Here is a 20,410-nt window from a genome sequence, read left to right as displayed (position 1 = left end):
GCCCAAAGAGTGCGAGTGAGGTAGGGTGCTCGGAAACAGCTTCCAGGGCGCTGCGTCCCGGCCGCCCCCGCCGCCCCCGCGCACGCCGAGCCATAACTTTCATTCCGGGCCTTGCGGGCCTATCTCGCCGCCACCTTGTCACCCCTCACAACGGCCTGGCTCGCCCTGGCCTCACGCGGGGTCGACGGCTGGGCCGCGCCATTGGCGCCAACGCCACGCTCGCGCCACGCGCTCGGACCAGGCCGCCTTTGAGCTCTGCAGTCCACAAGCGAGACCCAAATCGACGTGGGGGCCAGCGGGTCCGCTTTGAGGAGCGAGAAAACAACTCGACTGGCCCTACGTTTGCCTCTAGCCAACCTCAGGACCATTACTCAGTTCAAAATAAGGGACGTGGGTTGAGTCCCCCCGAACAGGAACTCTCCGCCACTCGGTGACTGGTCGGCCGCCAGGTGCAAGCGCACCCGTTACGGTGCCGTGACTCCCGGTAGAGCGCGCCCCGCCACGCCCCACCACACCACGCCCTGGCTGGAAAAGCACTGGAAAGTTTACTCAGCGGCGTTGCCGTTCTTCCGGAAGGGCATGGCCGCCGTCGGCCGGCTGCGTCGCCGGAGTTGTCAGCCGCTAGCTCCGGCACGGCCGGGATGGTGACCGTGACGTGTGGCGGCGCGGCGCAAGGGCGCAATATCCGCCGCCGCCCGCCCCGCCCCGCCCTGCCCCGCCCCGCCCCGCCCTGCCCTGCCCTACCCCGCCCCGCCACGCCCCGCCAGACGCACTATACGGACTGCATCTGAATGCGGCCTCTTCATCAATCTCCATGATCACACCTCCCCGCCGCTATCCCGCCCCTCCAGCGCCCCTCCAGCGACTCCAGCCCGATCCGATCCGCGCCAATCTCCGAACCCCCGTTCCCCGTTCCCAGACCGGAAGAGCAAAATCTCTGCCCCCGGGTAGAGAGGGAGTCTGGCGTGACGCAGCGCGCGGTGCCAGTGTAAATTCGAAAATGCAGGATTTGAGTAAACGGCGTGTGTTTCCGACCGACCCAGACAGTAGTAAAGGTCTTTAAGAAGACAACGGTGACCAACATTGGGTGGTTTAGCGTCCATATATGAAGCATTACTCAAGGGAAGGTAACCGGCTCAGCGGTATGCCTTTCGGGCTGTCATAAGGCTCTGAGGTGCCTTCTGGATCCAGAAAAATCTTCGATGGTCTAGGATCCACGTAAATCTTAATGATTTTGCTAAGGACTTGGTGGGTTTTAGGACATGAGATGGCATGTAAAGGGATAACGGTTAGTGCCCTCCTTAGAGTGGACGCAGTCCCCGCCCGTCTCATCAGTTCCACGGGCAGGCCCGGGCAAGCCTGATGGAGGTCGCCGAGCACGTGAGCGGTCAGTCGGGCTCGACAGCGGGCCGGCTCGGCCGAGCGGCTCCGGATATTAATTTTTGCCCGGCTAGAGAGGGAAGCGGGAAGGAAGGATTATATTCGAGTTGCAGCCAGAGGCACTGGCAAGAGGCAGGCCATTACCAGGGGATGAAAAATTAAAGGGATGACTCGATGAGCGAGAGAAAGGAAGAGAAAGGAGAAGAGAGGAAGAGGAAGCGAGACAGGAGGCTGGCTGAGCCGGCCGGACGCAGTCGGGGAATTCTTGGCAAGGGAACAGGGGAGATGTCCCTTCTAATAAGGCTCATCACTTTTCCCTCCGAATCCCATCCCTTTTTCATTTTGTCCCGCCTTGCCTCAACGGCTGTTGACTCCACACAGGCACTTACCAATGACGTGCGCGGCGGGAGGTCGAAGCCTGCATCCCTTGTCGCCCAACCGGGCGCCTCCTAGTTAGGCAGTTTGAAGTGCTTGGTGCCTCACGGAGGCAAAAGGCTTTCCCCCCACCCCCGGCAACGCCACCACCTAACCAAGGCCGCCGGTCCAAAGAGAGTTCCACAGACACTCTAAATTGAGTTTCCAGAGGTGTGTGAGTGTGCATGCGCGACAATAGTGTGCTGGTGGGGGATGAGGACGAGCGGGTCCCCAACCCGCAATCGCTTCGCTCCGATTTAGCGCAGTTCTGGTTTAAAGGCCCGGCCCTGTTTGACTCGGCGCCAACTTCAAACTGCCTGGCTGAGTGTCCGCACCCCCACCCCAGCCCCTTCCCTACAGTGGGCCGCCCGGGCCGTCCGGGCCGTCCCACCTCGCCGCGTCGAATTTGCATGTGAAATCAAACACGGGCTGCTGCGGCGGTGCAGGACGTGCTGGAGAATGGGAGCGTCGCTCGGAGCGTCGTCGCCGCCCGCCCGGACTTCCCGGAACATTTCAACTGTCGACAGGCGGGCAGGCAGGCAGGCGGGCAGGCAGGCAGGCGGGCAGGCAGGCAGGCAGGCGGGCAGGCGGGCAGGCACGCTGGCAGGCTAGGCTGCCGCCTGCTCATTTGTTTCACTCTGTCGGATTTCCATCCGCCGCCCAATCCGCCTGCATGCCCGCCTCGTGGCCGACATAGTTACGTTGGCACCGCTGTCGAGTTGTCGCGCGCGTTGGCTGCCTGACTGCCTGCCTGCCTGGCCGTGCAGCGCGGCAGAGTAAACCCGAAAGCCGCGCCCAACTTTTGACACATGCGCTTGCAACTTTTAACGAGGCAGTGTTTGCGCACTGCAGCGGCCCGGACTAGAGTCCGGACCAGCCCCGCGTGTCCCGACGTCGCGACCGTCGCGTCGCCGTACGCCAGCCGCTCGACACGGCCCGACACGGCCCGACACGCCCTGCAGCTTGCATGAGGCGGCCAAACTCCGTCGCAGCCCCGCGGCCCCGCCGAGGGCCCCGCTTTGCCGCTCTGCTGCTGGCCCCAGAGGTAATCCGCCAGCTTCCACGATGAAATAGAAACCACGCGAGCCCTGCTTGACCTTTGGAACGAAAACAAAATCGGGGCGCGCGGCGCGCTGTGGACAAGACCGCCAGGTGTATACCGCGCACAACACGCCGAGCATCACGACACCACCGTTAAAAAGTTGTGGCCGCGCCAAGGACCGGCGGGGCTGCTCCCTCTGTGTGCGGAGACACAACTCGTGCCGTTGGCAAGCCTGGCACTGCCCGGCCCTGCCACCACGCTCCCTCCCCTCGTCCCTGTCAGCCCTCAATATCCCCACCCTCTTCAGGGAAATAAAATTCCCATCTCGCCTAGGATGCCCTGCCCGACCGAAAAACTGGCCGGCCTCTCTCTCTCTCTGAGTCTCTGCGTCGTCCGGCCAACCCGACTACCCTCCCCCCCCTTCTCGCCTTTTTCGAGTGCAGTCGCTCTGATGAGAGGTAATAACGGAGCGATGGCCGACATTGAAATGGAGGAGAAAAGAGGAAGAAGAGGGAAGAGGAATGTGTAATATGATTCCCATAATTATTTTTATATTAGCCTAGTCGCAGCAGTGTCGGCGGGGTGTATAAAACGGGCGGCGTGGCGTGGCGTGGCGTGCTGTGGCGCGTCGTGGCAGCGGGAATTTTCCATTGAGAACAAAGGGCAAGCGCTCGGACCCGCGTCGCTTGCACAGCCAGAAATGTAAGTAAAGGAAAATGTGCCAAACGAAGGTAATAACAAAAAAAAAGAACCTCCATTAAAATAAAATCATCACTAGCCGATTACGTTTTAAAGTGTCTGTAAAATGTCCACGTCGTAATGTTCCGACGGTTTATGAGTCATCACTGTGGGCGAATGTTTTTTTTCTTTTTTTCAGTGTAAACGCTAAACGCAGCAAGCCGCGCGGCGCCCGCGGCGCCGCCACCCTGTAACCTTAAAAAGTGAATAAATTTGTTCCTCAGAATTCGTTCCTCCCTCCGGCCGGCCGAGTGGGACAGAGAGCGCCTGCAGAGGCCGGGATAGGCACCCCGCTCGACTCGCGAGCGCTGCCACTGCGGGGCACGGCCTACCTGCCGGGCTGTCCGACAGCCGTCCCCTCGAACTCACGTGGCGCGACGTGACTCGCTGTCACCGGCAGGCCGAGGACGACGTCCACCAGCGTCCCCCTGCCTTGGCGGCCCGGCTCGCGCGAGTACAAAGCCCCGCCCACGCACCACGCCGCGAGATGGCGCACAACAACAACAACAACAACAACAACAACAACAACAACATAGCGCGTCTGGCTGTCTGGCTGCGGAGTGCGCGCCGCGAAAATTGGGTTTAGGGTAATTCGGGAGCCTCGCTCGGCGTACGAAACGCCCAACAGACACAAACACAAACGGCCGTCTGTCGCGTCACTGGAAAACAGGGGGAAATCGCACGGCAGAGTGCACAACCGCAGTGTGCTGTGGGTGCGGCCCGGTACGGCGCGCTTGGCGGCAACACGGCGGCAACACGGCGGCAACGCGGCGGCATTCGGGGAGGATCAAAACACGCGGGAATGCGTGTCTCTCTCTGTCTGCCTCTCTCTGTCTGTCTGTCTCTCTCCCTCACAGAGAGAGAGAGACAGAGGGGGGGAGCAAAGCCATGCCAATTCCAGAGTGGCTCCCAATCAGCCCCGATGCACGCACGGGATGCATGTGCCGCTCGCACAGGCCGTGATGCGTCCAATTCCTCTTTTCACACCTTCGCCCTGGCCTTCCCATAAACAACATTAATGCAGGTGGACCGAAAAGACAAAAAGAAGGTAAGTAAAAAACCAACAACAAAAACATCAACGAAAGGGGAAACGACGGACGTGGGGAGAAAAAGAATATGACGTGTGTTTGCCATACCGGGCACGAACGCGGAAACAAGGGTCGGAAAAGGGTCGAAAGGGAGGCGGCGATGGGGGCGGCGATGGAGGGGGGAGAGGAGCAAACGATTGCCTCCTTAAACTTCCCCCGGCCGAGAAATTGGGCAAGTTCGCAACGGATTAACGCTGCCAAAGCAACAAATTTACAAAAAGAGAGAAAAGAAGAGAGTTGTGTGGGTATTGAACCATGAACCCGACTTACAGCTTCTCGCCCACGTTCTACCTAATGTACATTCCGATCCCACCCTGCTTTCGCAAACGGCGGCAAGGCACAGTGGCGTCCTAATTCAATTTTATTTTTCCAGTGGTGACCAAAATCCACTACACCTGTTTCCCTTTGTGCCAAGCGCGTGCTCGCGCTCGGAGCCCCGCATTTTCATCTCATTTTATTTCACTCTTTTTCCTGTTTACCCTGCACATCTCCCCCGCTCCCCCTGGCCCTATCTGTGCTTTTGAGCAGCGCCACGCCACACCGCCGCAGCGCCGCAGCGGTCTCTCCCCGCATACCGCGCGCCTCCAGGCCAGAGCCTCCAGGCCGGAGCCTCCAGGCCGGAGCCTCCAGGCCGCGGCAATGCGCTCCGAAGCTGGAAGCAATTTTTGCGACGCCATTCAGCCCTACGGGCCGGGCCGAGCCGCGGACGAGGCGCCAGCCCGCATTGGTTATAGTGGCCCCACACGGACTGGCGGGGCGGGGCGTGGCAGCGACCTGCCGGCGGCCTCTCCTTCTCGGTTTGCTTCACCGCCCCGCCGGGCCGATGACTAGCGAATCCGATCGACGGGTGGCCGGCGCACGGCGTGCACGGCGTGCACGGCGCGCTCCAGGGGATGCCAGCGCCGCCAGCAATGCCAGACCGCAAAAAGTTGTGCCGCCCGTCGGTGTGGTGCGGCCACCTGGCGGGAGTGGCGGCGCGGTGGCAACGCGTGCAGCAGCTGCCGCCGCTCCCAGGCGGGCGCCTCGACGGCCTCGACGGCGAGGTGCAAGGACGCGGGACGCCGGGACTCCACAGACCAGCGAGGAGGCCACCATGATGGCGCGCGTGTGCTGCCGGCGATAAGGGAGACAAAACACTTGTAGTGGAGGGGAGGGGGACTAATCGCGGAGGGTACTCGCTCGAGATGGATTCCGCTGGTGTAGTGCGGCGAGGGGTGGGGAGCGCCGCCGTCAGAATAAATTCATGTGGCGCACTAAACTGGCTGCAAACGGGGGAACGCTTCCGGCGTGGAGGGCGGGGCGGCGGGGCTGCCAAACTAATCATAAAACAAACAAGTCATCCCAGCCGCCCTCACCGCCGCAGTATTTGCGGTGTAATTAGCCCGGGGCGGTCGACGGCCTGGTGCTGAGGTGGCCGACGAACACCTGCACCGTGATTCCACGCACGACCACGGCGCCGCGGTCCGGCCGGCCGACTGCACACCCTGACGAAGGCAAGGAAAAGGAAGACAGTCTCAAGCATGTCCCTTAAAAGGTCCGCGGGGCCTGCCCCCCGTTTGCAGGACTGTCCTGGTCGAAAGCGTCTGTTTCTTTTAGGACAGTCCTGGAAACGGATGGCCGGCTCAAAAAAAACGCACCATGTTCCAGGACGGTCCTGAAAGTTTTGCCATTTTCTCCAGCACCGTCCTGGAAACGGGCCCTCCGTACAACCTTTTGGAGTCTTTCAATCCTAGTTTTTTTTTCAGGACGCGTTTTACCGTGCGGTCTTCTGGCCCACTGCGCGCCCGCGTGGACACCCTCACTGCACGTCCGCGATGAGTGCGAGTGGGCTGACCGGCGCCACCGACCCCCTCCCCCTCTTCCTCCTCCTCCTCCTCGCTGTGACGCACGACGCCGGGCTCTTTCCGCCAGACGACGGCGGCCTGGTCGCGGAATCGGCCCACACAAGCCGTGCATCCCCGCGACGCGCCGGCCGGAACAGCGCGTCCTCCGCATCCCCGACGCCACGCTGCAGCGCGCTGGTCTGGGTTTGGCTGTCCGCGGTGGACGAGGCGACGACGCCGAAACACAATAGCCCCCGCATCTTGCTCGGCAATTTGACTCGGTGGGGTGGGGGCGTGGCGGAGCTCTGAGCCTCTTTGCTTCCCGCAGCCTATTTCTATCTCGTTTTCATTCGCGTCTTCCATTCCCCTTTTGGCCCCTTTTGGCCACGTAACCGCGGCGGCCGCGGCGGCGCGGGATCCTGCCGCCACTCGTTATGTTTGCCGCGACAAGCCGGGCAAAGCGCACCCCGCAGCGGCCCCCTCCCCCACTGACTGGCTCTTGATTGCGTTCCTTGTTTGCTCAAAATCAATGGCTGTGTAAAACGGCTCAAAAATAAAATGCGAGTCCGAATTCGATTGGTTTGAGCCGCGGCCGGCCGCGCCATTCGCGTCATTCCCGAGTTCCGGGGCACTTTGTCGCGCTGGAGGGCGAATGGCCCCACACAACGCCAGGCCGAGGCTTGACGTGGGTTCGAGACCCGGCAACGGCGGATGAGAAACCAGTCTTTAATTTTTGGCCGCGATATCTCGGAGAGGCAAGCGTAGTGGAGCGCGGAAGAGCCGCGGGTGTCAACTGACTGACTATAGTTCAGCGACTCTCGCCCGTTTGCTTTTGTTTGTTTTGCTGTACGCTTTCTAACTGTGCAGCATGTCGCCCATCTCCTCGTCCCCGCGGTGTCGAGTGCTGCGCCTCCAACGGTGAGGCATGCCATGCAAGGCGTAAGCCCCCTTCGTGCTTTGAATGGAAGGCTCGTCCGGGAGCCGCTTGAAAATACAAAATTCCACGAAGGTTGTCCCGGAGACCCTCATGTCCTCCACGGTTCGCGGCGCGCGGCACCGCGGGACGGGAAGCGCGGCCTCTCCACGGATGTTTGGGCAGGCGGCGCTGCACTGCCAAGTTGAGGGAGGGTGGGCCACGCAGCGCATCCCTCGCAGAGGCTTCCTGCCTAGGCCGCCACTGTCGTTCGTCCACAGCGCAAAAACACCTTCAAAACCCTCTTCCTGACTACATATATTTCGCTGCCGTGTCCTTCTCGGGGGGTCGGGCTCGGGACGGCACTGCACAGTGCACAGCCCCAGCCCCGCTGCTGTCATTCTGCCCGCATTCTGCGCTGCTGCGTCGCCATCGGTCGCCATATGTGAACCTCCGCGTCCGTCCCCCGCTCGGCCTTGGCTCGGCCCCATCTCTACCTCAATATCTCGTGATCGAAACTTACTGGCCGTTGGAGCCCGTTGGTCCCCGCCGCCTCCACCCTGCTGCCGGTCCAGCTCCCCGTGTCCCGGGCGCGGCGGTCCCGGGCGGTCCAGGGCGGTCCAGGGGGGCCCGTGTGATGTTGTGATAGCCTCCGCTGACAATCAACATCCCTTTGTCCGCTACTTTCATTCCGATCCGATGGGTTGGACTAGCCGGCCGGTCGGCCGACCGACTTCAATAACACGTCCCTGCACTGCAGGTCCCCCATCCCGGCAACGGAACTGTAGAAAGTAATGATCAGCCGAAAAGAAAAGTCAGACGGCTCGGCTTCGTGTTTCATTTTTATCTCATATCGCGGGGCATTTTGCAACACTCGACTGCCGGGCGGGCCAATTTAATAAAGTCTATCTCGTACTTCGCCCCCCCCCCCCTTTTTCCCCACCACCACCATCACCACACACACACACACACACACACAACTTCAAGCTGGCCCGAGGATCGTGACTTGGGGGTGTCGGCGTTTTTAATACACAGACACAGGGGAAATTAATGAAAGAGAGAGACAGGGCAGCAACATCGGCATGAATGAAAGGCGGAGAGAGAAAATAAAGAGATGAGTACTTGATAAATTAGACGAAAGCAAAATGAAACAAAACGCCCGTCCACCCCTCCAGGCTTGTCATATTATTTCATTTTTGACAGACACGCAAGAATTCACACATGTTTACATTCACACACACACACACACAGACCCACCTGCTCTCGTAGGCAGTACACGCCCCTCGACGCGCTCGTTACTCCACGGCGCTCAGCAAATGCACGTGCGCACTGTTTAATTTTATTCTTCTCTCTTTATCTCGCGAACTTGATCCGGAGCACGGTTGTCCGCTTCAGTCGGTGGCGTAATCCTGGACGGATGCGCACCGCGCGCGGCCGGCTGTCCACAAAGGCACGTGACGGTCGGCGAATGGCAACCGGGTTCGGCGCGACGTCGGCGCAGCACGCGGGTCCGCCACCACGCGGCGGTGCGCTAGGGTGTCCCGACGCAGCGTCCCGACGCCCTGCCGGCTCTGTGCCCCAGTCGCTACTGGCGGGGCGGCGGGGATGCTGGGCCGGGGAGGCTGGTGGCGCGGCGGCGGGCGGAGGGGAACCGGACCACCCCGCTCCCCTCCACCGCCTCCACCGCCACCACCGCAAGGCCCACCTCGCCGGCAGGCCACCGGGCCACCACCGCCGGGCCGCCACCACGGCAGCGGTCACTCGCGCAAGAAAAGAGATGCTGTGGCCACAATGGGGTTGCCGCCAGTTCACTCTGCGAGCCTTCTTCCCCGCGCCAGTCGGCAGAATCTGTGGTGGTCTGGGAGCCCCGAATCGCAGAAATCGACAGGTAAGATCTGGTCGTTTTGCTTCAAATCCTCCAACGGCAAACTCGTTTCGAAGACGAGCGACGGAATCCATGCACTCCTGCCTCGGAATCCGTACAGCACAGCCTTGTATTCGTCAAGTGCGATTCGCTCCACCTCGCGACTTTGAGGTTCCATACAATTTGAAATAAAGGGTGTAGAGGTACCGCGTAGGAAAATTATTACCTTATAGACTTGTCAATGTAAGAAAAAGTATGCACACGCATCAGAATATGTATATATTGTTCAAAACAACAAATGCGTCTTAAGACGCAGTGAGGTTAGGTTGCCCAGTGAGACCGTAACCTCTTCGCAGTTTCCGCGCGAGCCCATTGCATTTTCTGTGCATACCAAATCTAGAATCATTTACTTGCGGTTTCTGTGCCAAACCGTTACGGCTCCTGCTATTTCGATTTACTGTGCAGGGGTTGCTTCTAGAAGCACGAGGCCTTGCTCCGCGCTTCACGACGACAACCTGCAGTCTCGGGTAAGTCACTCAGTACCTGCAAGTCTGATCCGCAGTCCGCGGTGCGCGCACCGCCACCCTCGGCCGAACTCCTCGCAGTCCCTCATCAATATGCAAACGTCAATAATAGAGCAGCAAGGCGTTGCCTGGCGTGGCCTGGCTTTGCCACGCCCCGAGTAAACTCGGCCCGATCAGGCGGCGCGGCGCGCAGCGCGCAGGCAGGGCGGAGCGGAACGGAGCAGCAGCCCGTGCCTTCCCAGCCAGGTGAGCAGGGTGCAGAGCGCCCCGTCAACAGGCACCACACCCGCAAATAAAAGTGGATCCTCTGTCCGTGCGGGTGAGAAAAGAGGAGTGTGAGTAACAGCAGCACCAAAACCAGCTTGTTCCTGTGCTGCCCGCCGTGCCGTGCCGTGCCGTGCCGTGCCGCCGTTTCCGCGCTGTCGGTCGAAGCGCCGGCCGCGTAGGCAACCCTTCGGCCGGCCGGGCCGAGCTCGCAGCCTGCCGCCAGGCGCTGGCCACGCCGCGGCCCCTCACAGTGGGCCCGAAGACCAGCGCAGGCGGCCAAAACTCTGGGCGCATTTTGAGCTCCAGAGTCGTTAAATGGGACTCGAAGCGAGCGTGTGACCCCACCAATGGATCCCACGTTAGGAGAGCAATCCATTGGTGGGGTCACACGTTCGTATCAAGTCCTGTTTAGCGACTCTGGAGCTCAAAATGCGTCTAGAGTTTTGACCTCCTGCGACGGCTTCTGGCCCACTGTGCCCCTGCACTTCCTTTCCCTAATCCTGCCGGGTCATCGCCCTGCGGCCCTTCGGCAGCGGCAAACTTCCGTCTCATTTCTTCCCGTCGGGAGAATAAAGACCGCATCGCAATTTGCAATTTTGGCGCACGGGCCGTTATGCGCCGCGAATCGATAATTACCTGGGGAGAGCCTCTTTGTTCCACCGGGGGCCCGCGACGGAGGGAGGGAGGGGGAGAGGAAGGGGGCGGCGAGGGGCGGCGCCCAGACGAGTGGCTCATCTAAATCGTCTCGGGGCCCTCCGTGCCCGTCACCGACGCCTACACCGTCGCCGTCTAGCCGAGCGAGGGCCGAGCGAGGGCCGAGGGGGCAGCGAACGGTATTCCGGGCTCGACGCTAAAATCAAAGCCACCTGAGAGCAGCATCCTCCAGAAGCTCCATGGTCATGCTCCAGGAGTTATTTGAACAAAATCACTTCTTAGTTTGCTGAAAGTCATGGCACTGTTTCGCGTAAATGCTGGAATTTTTCGGTGGTAGCTATCGTGCGTTGTTACAGGTCTAAGGCTACCTTGCCCTCCGTTGTATCATTACCCAGGGCTCAGGGGATAACCAATGATTGGACAGCGGGGTGCTCTCGTGTTCTGGTCCCTAGTCGAGACCCAAAGGCCACACCCGCCGCGTGCCTACGCTGTGCTACGCTGTGCGTAGGCGATAGTGGGACAAAGAGTCGAAGGCGGATTTGCGGCCGACTCGGTGGGACCCTCGCAACCCGACCGAACCGCCAGCCAGTTACTCCGCGCGCGGGCGGGAACTTGAAAGGGCAAGTGTGGCACACCTCACGAAGTCGGCGCCATGCTCTGCATTGCTCTGCATTGCTCTGCAGGGGCGAGCCCAGAGAGCGAGCCGCGAGGTGTCCTGCCTTGTGGCGTGTTTGTGTTTGTCTTTTCCACGCACGGCGCGCACGGCGCGCACGGCCGTGTGCTTAGCAGTGTGGGTGCGTGTGTGCGAGAGTCTGAAGGAGGTGGGATTGGACGCGAAGGTGTTTGTCTAAGTCATAAAACAAAGACGCGGGGTGCGGCATCCTCTCCTCTGGCTGCCTCTGCCCCTCCAGGCCCCTCTGGGGTGGCGGAGCTGCGTAAAACGGGCCGGCCAGAGAGGGACTCGAACCATCGCACGCTGGTCGACCCGCGTTTTTGTGGTGGGGTTATGATGATTATTTCTCTGCGAGGCAGAATGCCCACCGACTAGACGACTGGGGCGGCTTTTCCCGTTTCGGGTGCGCGCTGCCGTCCACGTCTTGATGGAGCGTTTCATAAAAATAATTAAGGTCACACAGGGATGGAGGGGGCTTTGGCTGGCCAATGGCTGGGCCGGGGATTTGTTTGCCCCGCCGGGCAGAAGCGGCCAGAAGAATGAAGACGCAGGGTGGCTGCCGGTGCTTTAGGTTCGCGACGTGACGCCGAGGCACGCCGAGGCACGCCGAGGCCAGGCCGCCTGACAAAGCCAATCCGGCCGTGACAAAGTGCCCCAGCAGACTGGCCGCGCCGAGGGCCGCGCGGACATCGCCAAGAGCCCCGGCCAGGACGGCGGCCAGGATGGCGGCACGCTCGGGTGAGTGCGCGGTGCGGGGGTGGCTGCCGCGCTGCCACGCTGCACTGGAATTTAAATCCCGGGCACGCGAATTTGTGCCCGCTGCCCGCCCAGTCAGTCCGCACGCAGTAGTGCTGCAGCCGCCTTCAACGAGGCCCCGAGGCCGCGCCCCCGCACTGGCACCGCCACTGGCACCGGGGCGGGGGAGGGGGCAGTGTCACTGCAGTCGGAAGGGGGTCATTACAGGCCCTCGGCCACACGGCCACCAGGCCCCATTCCAGGACGTGTGACATCGGCGCCGCACTGCTGCGGGCCGCGCCGAGCCGTGCCCGGCGCCTGATGCTTTTTTCGCAGGTCATAACCCCGGTCCAATTTTCGTGGGGCGGCCCCGCCCCGCCCCGCCCCGCCACGGACGCGGACGTGCTGCGGCCGAACGGCGAGTCTCTCGCGCCCGGAGTAGCGGCAGACTTTTCTGACCGCGGCCTTGTCGCTGCGGGTGTGCGACGCCGTGCGTTTCGAACAGCGCTGACCGCCACCATGCCGCCACCCTGCCGGCAAGGCCGCGCTAAGCGCATTACCCCGGCGCGCCCGAGGCCAGGCGACCAGGCCCGCCGGGCCGCCATGCGCGGTACAGCGTGTGACGCAGCGTGAGACGCAGCGCACCGCGGCAACCTGTGGCGACGCCCCGCGACGCCCGCTGCCTCGCACCCGGGACCGACCCGGGACCTGGACGGGCTGAGGGGCTGAAGTGCCGAAGGTCTGAAGGGCTGCCTAATAGGCACGAACGACGACAACGGCGCCAAAACGTGGAGTCACTTCGCGAAACATTTTCCAGCGTTGTTCTCAGAGCCCTCGAGTTCAGGTAAGTCGTGTCCAAGTGCGCGCCAGCGTGGCCCGCGACCAGCGTCCGGTACTCTGCGGCCTGCTCGCGGATGAAGTGCTGGGGGCGGCCACAGCAGTGCCAACGCAGTGCCAACGCCGAGGGCGGAGTACCGCCAGGGCGACGCCAGGGCCGGGCCAGCCCGTTCAGCCCGCCTCGCCGTTCGGCCGCGTTCGGCTGTTCGGTCTGCAGGGCCTGCAGGGCCTGTTGCCCGGAGCGCCCCGCGCCGCATTGTTTCATTGACACAATGGACACAAAGCCATCAGTAGTTCCAGGACCGCCAGGACGGAGTGGGTGGGGCGCCATACAAAATGCACAGCCAGTAGGCCCCCATTTGTCGTGCTGAACAAGCCAAGTCGGAATTCCAGGTGGTCATTCAGCGCGGCAAGCGCGGTCAGCGCGTCCTCACAGACCTAACTCGCTCGCCGCCACCAAGTCTCACACTCGCGCTCGTCTGCGACTTAGCCTTCCTACAGGGGTGGATGCCTGCCACCAGGCGTTTTGGAGATCGGTCGCCGGTGTCGGCGTGTAAGTGTACCCCCCCGGACCCAGAGTACCCCCGGGTACACAACGCCTAGGGCCAAGGTACCCTGGGGTACATGACGACTAGGTTCAATGTACCCAGGGGTACAATGCACCTAGGTGCCAGGCGAATTGTACCCCGGGTACAATGCGGCTAGGCGAAATGTACCCCGGGGTACATTTTGCCTAGGCTTATTGTATCCCCGCCGGCCGGAGGAGGATGCACGTCGCCTAGGCGCAATGCATCCCCCCCGGATACAAAAATCGAAAAGAAAAAGAAGAAAAAAGGGGGGCCCTTCTCCCACCTCCGCACACAGGTCGGAGGGCCGCCTGCAACTTCGGTGGATCGGGGGAACCGGTGCTTTACAGGCGGCGACCCCAGGGGTTCTCGTCTGTATATGGGCCGGGCTTGAAGGGCGGGTTTGACAGTCTCTCTCTGCCTTGAGAGCCTTTGCTTTTCGCGGGGTGGTCTGTACCAAATGTACACCCGCTGTCCGGCGCTCTCTACCAAACATACAGCTTGTTTAAGGGCCAGCTTCAAAGGACTTATCATCTCCTCCCGACGAATCAAGGAGGACCCACCCGCGACCAATTACGGGTGGCTGGATTGACGGATCGAATACTCCGTCGCTCCAGTGCCGAGGCCAACCCGCCGAAGCGCAGTTGCTTTTTAGACACCCCAGCGGAGTGGCCAGGTGAATGTGACTCTGACCACTACGCTATCAAGCTTGTACGTCTGGCGTCGTGTTGGACGACGGGTTTGAGTTGCAGTGGAAGGAAGCCAGTCGAAAAATGTAATGAAATGATGGGAGTCGATCCCAGGACCCTACTGCCGGGACCGCACGACTTTTGCCGCTCGCCCACCACGGCCCATGATGAATGGAGCGGCGTGAGGCGGGCTCTTGACGCGACAGGAATGGACCGACCCGGTCAAAATTTCACAAGAAGTTTGGGGAGTCGAACCGCCGACCTCAGCACGGAGGTGCGACGCCTCTACTCCCTAGACCACCACGGCACATGCAGTCCGTAGGCTGAAGTCACGGTTTTCAACCACACTGGGCGAGGCAGTAAAATTAAATGTTAATGTTTGTTAGGAATCGAACCCCCGACGTGTGGGACTGTTCTACACGGCTCCGCTCTGATGGCCTCAAACCGTTCCACAAAAGAAAGGAAATCGAAAAAAAAAATTGGGATGCCGGTATTCGAACACCGCACTGTGCAAATGTTACAGACGTTCGATCACATTTGCGCAATGCGGTGTTCAAATACCAGCATCTCAAATTTTTTTTTTCGATTTCCTTTCTTTTGTGGAACGGTTTGAGGCCATCAGAGCGGAGCCGTGTAGAACAGTCCCACACGTCGGGGGTTCGATTCCTAACAAACATTAACATTTAATTTTACTGCCTCGCCCAGTGTGGTTGAAAACCGTGACTTCAGCCTACGGACTGCATGTGCCGTGGTGGTCTAGGGAGTAGAGGCGTCGCACCTCCGTGCTGAGGTCGGCGGTTCGACTCCCCAAACTTCTTGTGAAATTTTGACCGGGTCGGTCCATTCCTGTCGCGTCAACAGCCCGCCTCACGCCGCTCCATTCATCATGGGCCGTGGTGGGCGAGCGGCAAAAGTCGTGCGGTCCCGGCAGTAGGGTCCTGGGATCGACTCCCATCATTTCATTACATTTTTCGACTGGCTTCCTTCCACTGCAACTCAAACCCGTCGTCCAACACGACGCCAGACGTACAAGCTTGATAGCGTAGTGGTCAGAGTCACATTCACCTGGCCACTCCGCTGGGGTGTCTAAAAAGCAACTGCGCTTCGGCGGGTTGGCCTCGGCACTGGAGCGACGGAGTATTCGATCCGTCAATCCAGCCACCCGTAATTGGTCGCGGGTGGGTCCTCCTGATTCGTCGGGAGGAGATGATAAGTCCTTTGAAGCTGGCCCTTAAACAAGCTGTATGTTTGGTAGAGAGCGCCGGACAGCGGGTGTACATTTGGTACAGACCACCCCGCGAGAAGCAAAGGCTCTCAAGGCAGAGAGAGACTGTCAAACCCGCCCTTCAAGCCCGGCCCATATACAGACGAGAACCCCTGGGGTCGCCGCCTGTAAAGCACCGGTTCCCCCGATCCACCGAAGTTGCAGGCGGCCCTCCGACCTGTGTGCGGAGGTGGGAGAAGGGCTCCCATTTTTTCTTCTTTTTTTTTCGATTTTTGTATCCGGGGGGGATGCATTGCGCCTAGGCGACGTGCATCCTCCTCCGGCCGGCGGGGATACAATAAGCCTAGGCAAAATGTACCCGGGGTACATTTCGCCTAGCCGCATTGTACCCGGGGTACAATTCGCCTGGCACCTAGGTGCATTGTACCCCTGGGTACATTGAACCTAGTCGTCATGTACCCCAGGGTACTATGGCCCTAGGCGTTGTGCACCTGGGGGTACTCTGCGCCGACGGGTACAGTTCGCCTCCTACACCGGTAAACCCTCCACTGCGCCCCACCCAGAGGCGGCGCGATAAACTTGATCCCACAACCTGCGGGGTCCGTGCCGCCGTCGCGTGGCGGCTGACGGCGACTTGGTGAGGGAGGCTAGGCCTCGGGCGGAACGTCACACACATCATCAGCCTGTTAGCGGCACTCAGAAAGGGATTTGTCTCGGCCCCATCGACGCCATCCTGGTGGCTGGCTGCCGTGCAGAATGACGGGGGTCTCGGCTCGCGGGGGCGGCGGCGTGACCGGCACGCCAGCTGCACGCCAGCTGCAGCACTGTACGGCCGTAACGCCGCGGCGGTCCAGCGCGGCCAGCTGCAGCGATTGAGGTTCCACGGCCAATATAGTGGGGAGCAGTAATTCGCCGAGATCGTGTGTCTTGTCGAGTTGGCCAACTTGGTACGTGTTGCCCTTCTCGCCCTTCCTCGCCAGCTCCACGACGGCGTGCTTCGAGGCGAAACGGTTTGGCCGTGATTCCGACACGATATGGCGGTAGTGCCGCATCCGAAGCGCCGTCGCCGATCCCCGGGAACGAGACCCAGTGCAGTACACTGTGCAGTACACTGTGCGGCCAGCTGCACGCGTCGAGCGCGTCGAGCACCACGCCGTCAAACACCGCGGCCTCCAGCAGCACGGCGTCCGCGCCTAAAAATAGCGCCGCACTCGGCCTTGTTACGGTTATGGCGGAACGGATTTGCCGCGCTAAGCAGCTCCTTCCTTACACCCGTCCCAGTGGTGCACGTGGAGGGGGATGTGGTGGTGCAAAGTCGTTGCAAAACGCTGGGCGGGGCGGGCGGTCGCGGCTCGAGTGTCATTTGTCGTGGTTACTCGCCGCGGAAAAGCTGGCAGATTACCTCTTTAGCGGGGCACTAGAGCGCGCGGGGCGGGGCGCGGCGGCGAACCGTGGCGGGATGGGGCGGGGCGGGGGGATCGCAAAGAGAGGCGAGCCCGCGCCCTCCGGACAGCGGCGCCGGGGCCACTCCGCTACCCACTCTGCCATAAAACAAAGAAATGGATCGCCGTGGCCGCGGTGCCGCCGTGCCGTGCGGGGGCGGGGGCGGCCCTTCGCGGCCACGAGGCGGCCACGGCCTCGGCCGCCAGGAGCGGCAGGCGGCACCGCGGGCTTCTGGGCCTCCACCTCGGCCCCAGGAGTCAACGGCCTGGCCGCGATAAACAGGTGAGGTGCTGTCCTGCCCCCGACACGCCGAGCGAGCAGGCCGATGATAAGGCACGGGGAGGCGGGGCATCCAGCATCCATTCACTGTCTCTCTCGCACAGGGGGCGCCCCACGAGTGCGAGAGAGAGAGAGACGGAGGGACGCAGCCTGCTGGCACACTGCTGGCACGACCGCGGGCCGCACGACATTTCCATCTGCACGTAAAGCATCGCGCGTCTGCAGCGGCGCCAGCACTGCCAGTGGCACGGCGGGCAGGGCGCGCCGCACTGCCGCAGCACCGCAGCGCCCGGTTTTACTGCCGGTTTCATGCAGGCATTAATACGCCATCCTTCCACGTGAGTGCAGGGCGAGGGCCTGGAAGGGCCTGGAAGGGCCTGGAAGACCGGGCCTTGGCCGCGCGGAGCACGGGGGTCGTGGAGCCACAACCGCCAGCACAACGACAAGTGCGCCATGCTCTACACCACGCTCTCCACCTTGGCGACGCCGATGCGTGGCGCGTGGGCCCGGTCGATGTGAGAGTGGCGTTGTGAGCGTGGCGCCACTGCAGCGCTGCACTTGACACAGACCACGCCTCCCCGCCGCCCCGCAGCGGCAATGGCAGTGCATGGCGGCGGCGGTCTGGGCCCCGTCCCGTCCCGCGTCCCGGCGCGCGCTTTTCAAAAGACCGTACATTTTGCGCTGGCTCTGCAGTCTGTCCGCCCCGAGCGGCCCCGAGGGGTGGGGACTGCATCGCTGCTGCGTCGCTGCATCGGCGCCACCCGATTGCATGGCTGGGCATGGCTGGGCATGGCGCGCCGCCGTAAAAGAGACGCACGACCCGCGCGCCATACGCCGCGCTACGCCTGCCATGCAGAGGGAGAGAGAGGGGCGCAACCCGCCGGAGATTTGGCAGGCCTGGCTAGTCGGCCTGGCTAGTCGGCCTGGCTAGTCGGCCTGGCTAGTCGGCCTGGCTAGTCGGCCTGGCTAGTCGGCCTGGCTAGTCGGCCTGGCTAGTCGGCCTGGCTAGTCGGCCTGGCTAGTCGGCCTGGCTAGTCGGCCTGGCTAGTCGGCCTGGCTAGTCGGCCTGGCTAGTCGGCCTGGCTAGTCGGCCTGGCTAGTCGGCCTGGCGCTGCGGCCAAGCGGCGGCATGTTGGCCAGGCCAGCCAGGCTGCTGGCGGCATTTGCGGCGCGAGCGCGCAGTCATTTCCTCGCGTTACACTTGACACCGCGGACCGCTTCCCCCTCCTCGCCCTTTAAGTGAAGGGCTGCGCGACCCTGGCAGTGCCCTGCCTGGCCCTGCCTGGCCCTGTCAGTGCAGCAAACTAGAGCACAAGGACAGATCCATCAGGACAGGCCGGCCTAGCCTAGGCACGCCTAGGCCCGCCGAGGAGCTCGTCTGGGAAGGGCGGCCGCTTCACGCCCCGCCGCCCAGCCCTACATCAGACTTCGATTTCGGGGTCGGCTGCTTTGCGGCGTGCATCCCTTCCAGCTTCCGCTTGGCTCGGCCGCCCAATCTCAATCTGTATGCAGGGCCGTAGGGCCGCAGGGTCGCAGGATGCGACACGGCGGTGCACTGCGGCGACCCGAGGGCCGATCCATCGCGAGCGCCGGCAAGGAGGGGATGGCCGTGCGCCGGCCGTGCGCGCCCCGCGGACGTGCGTTGGGCTGCCCAGTGGGCTGCCCAATGGGCTCCTGTGCCCCAGGCTCGACCAGGCGCCTCGCCCAGGGGTCATCCACACAAATCATTTTTGCCACCCTCCTCGGTGTTCATCGTTTTCATTGGTACTCTCTGTGTGCAGAAACGCCGAATGATTACGTGCTGAGCGCCGAATTATGGAAAAGGAAGCCTCGCTGTAAAAAGAGCCGACGCTTTGATTTGGGGCCAAGGCGGGCCAAGGTCCGAGCTTGTCCCGCGGGAGTGCCCCCGGCCGGGCCGCTAGCCCTTGCTGCCCTTGCCACCCGAGGCCAGGCAGTCCGGCCCGGCCTGGGCGGCCCCGCCCTTGGCCCCGCCTTCGCCTGGTCCGAGAAGGCTCCCCTGGGGTTCCACCGCCCCGCGTCCCCGCGTCCCCGACCGCCGCTGCTCCGGTCCGCCCGTGTTGTTCCCCAGGCAAACTTGCCGGGGGCGGGCCGGCGGGCCGCGGGCGGTGAGCCCGAAAGGCACTTTAATTTCCAAGTTGGCCGAGCAGAGCAGCCGAGCCCGTTCCGGACGTTCCGATGGACCAATAGCTGCGCGTCGCGCCAGTTCCACAGTGCGCCACCGGGCCCGCTCGCCCGCTGCTTGTTGTTCCTCCAAGTTTGAATGAACGCTTTGGCCGTCACGGAATGGAATGGAACAGTTGTTCGATTCGCTGGTTGGCTGGGAGCGCGCGCCTGACGCCGGCAGCTCTGCCGATGGTGGGTGCGGCGGGTCGCCCGAGTGCCTTGCCCCCGACAGGATAGCAGTGTAGCAGCACGTAGCCGCCAGCGCTGGAGACTTGCCAATCGGGCATCGGGGCCGCAGGGGTCAACCGGAGCGCGTCCCGGCCCCCGGCCCCCGGCCCCCGGAGCACCTAGGGACGTTACAAACTATCACCCAGCCCCGGCGGCCCGGGTCGCTTCTCATCGAACATCGAACGCGCGGCGGCGACCGAGGTGGCGACCCCCTCCGAGCTCTCGAGGCGAGTACAGGCTAGTCGATGACGCCCTGCAATCCATCATCCAGTCGGCTGGGCAGTGCGCGAGGCGCGAGCGGGCGCGAGGCTGCGGGGGGAGCAGGGGCAGTTTGTATTAGCGCGCTGAAACCTCTTCACTCCGCCCTCCCAGGCACGGCCACCCTCACCCTGGCCGCGCTCTCCACCCCTTAGTCATTATCACCCCCAGGCCGAAGACGAACAAAGATGAAAAATGCGGCCACTCAACTGGCAGAGGATGCCACTAATTGCAAGGCCTTTTTGTCCTCCTTCAATTGACGCCGGCGCTGCAGGCTGCTGCACCACGCGTAACACCACGCAGCGCGGACGCGGCGCGGACGCAGCGCGACATGGCTGCAGCGCGGACGCAGCGCGGCGCTGTGGGCGAGTACCATGGCGTGATGGCCCAGCAGCTGCGGCTCGCACCGCCACCCAATTGCCTGCCGCCGTTTACTTCAGTGTGTCCGACGCGCCTCCACGAACTCATCAGGCCAGGCGGTGTCCTGCGCGGCGCCCAGCCAGGACGGCCTCAGGGAGGAGAAGCAGCCGGAAGCAGCGCGTGCCCTTCTCGCCGTTTGTTCGGGAAGGGTCCGCGTTCGCCTGGG

General features: G+C 62.4%; 1 protein-coding gene across 1 annotated transcript in view; it reads right to left on the bottom strand.

Moving 5' to 3' along the window:
* LOC117653888 (potassium voltage-gated channel protein Shaw-like) overlaps positions 1–8,961 on the bottom strand; it is a 66,295-nt gene extending 57,334 nt beyond the window's left edge. The window contains exon 1 of the mRNA XM_034399879.1: positions 8,656–8,961. The gene's annotated coding sequence lies outside the window, so the exon portion shown is untranslated. The remainder of the gene's footprint in view (positions 1–8,655) is intronic.
* Between the last annotated feature and the right edge of the window lie 11,449 nt (positions 8,962–20,410).

The sequence above is a fragment of the Thrips palmi genome, unplaced genomic scaffold, assembly GCF_012932325.1.
Source record: "Thrips palmi isolate BJ-2018 unplaced genomic scaffold, TpBJ-2018v1 HiC_scaffold_10, whole genome shotgun sequence".
Classification (NCBI taxonomy): Eukaryota; Metazoa; Arthropoda; class Insecta; order Thysanoptera; family Thripidae; genus Thrips; species Thrips palmi.
This window is presented reverse-complemented; position numbering and strand designations above follow the sequence as displayed.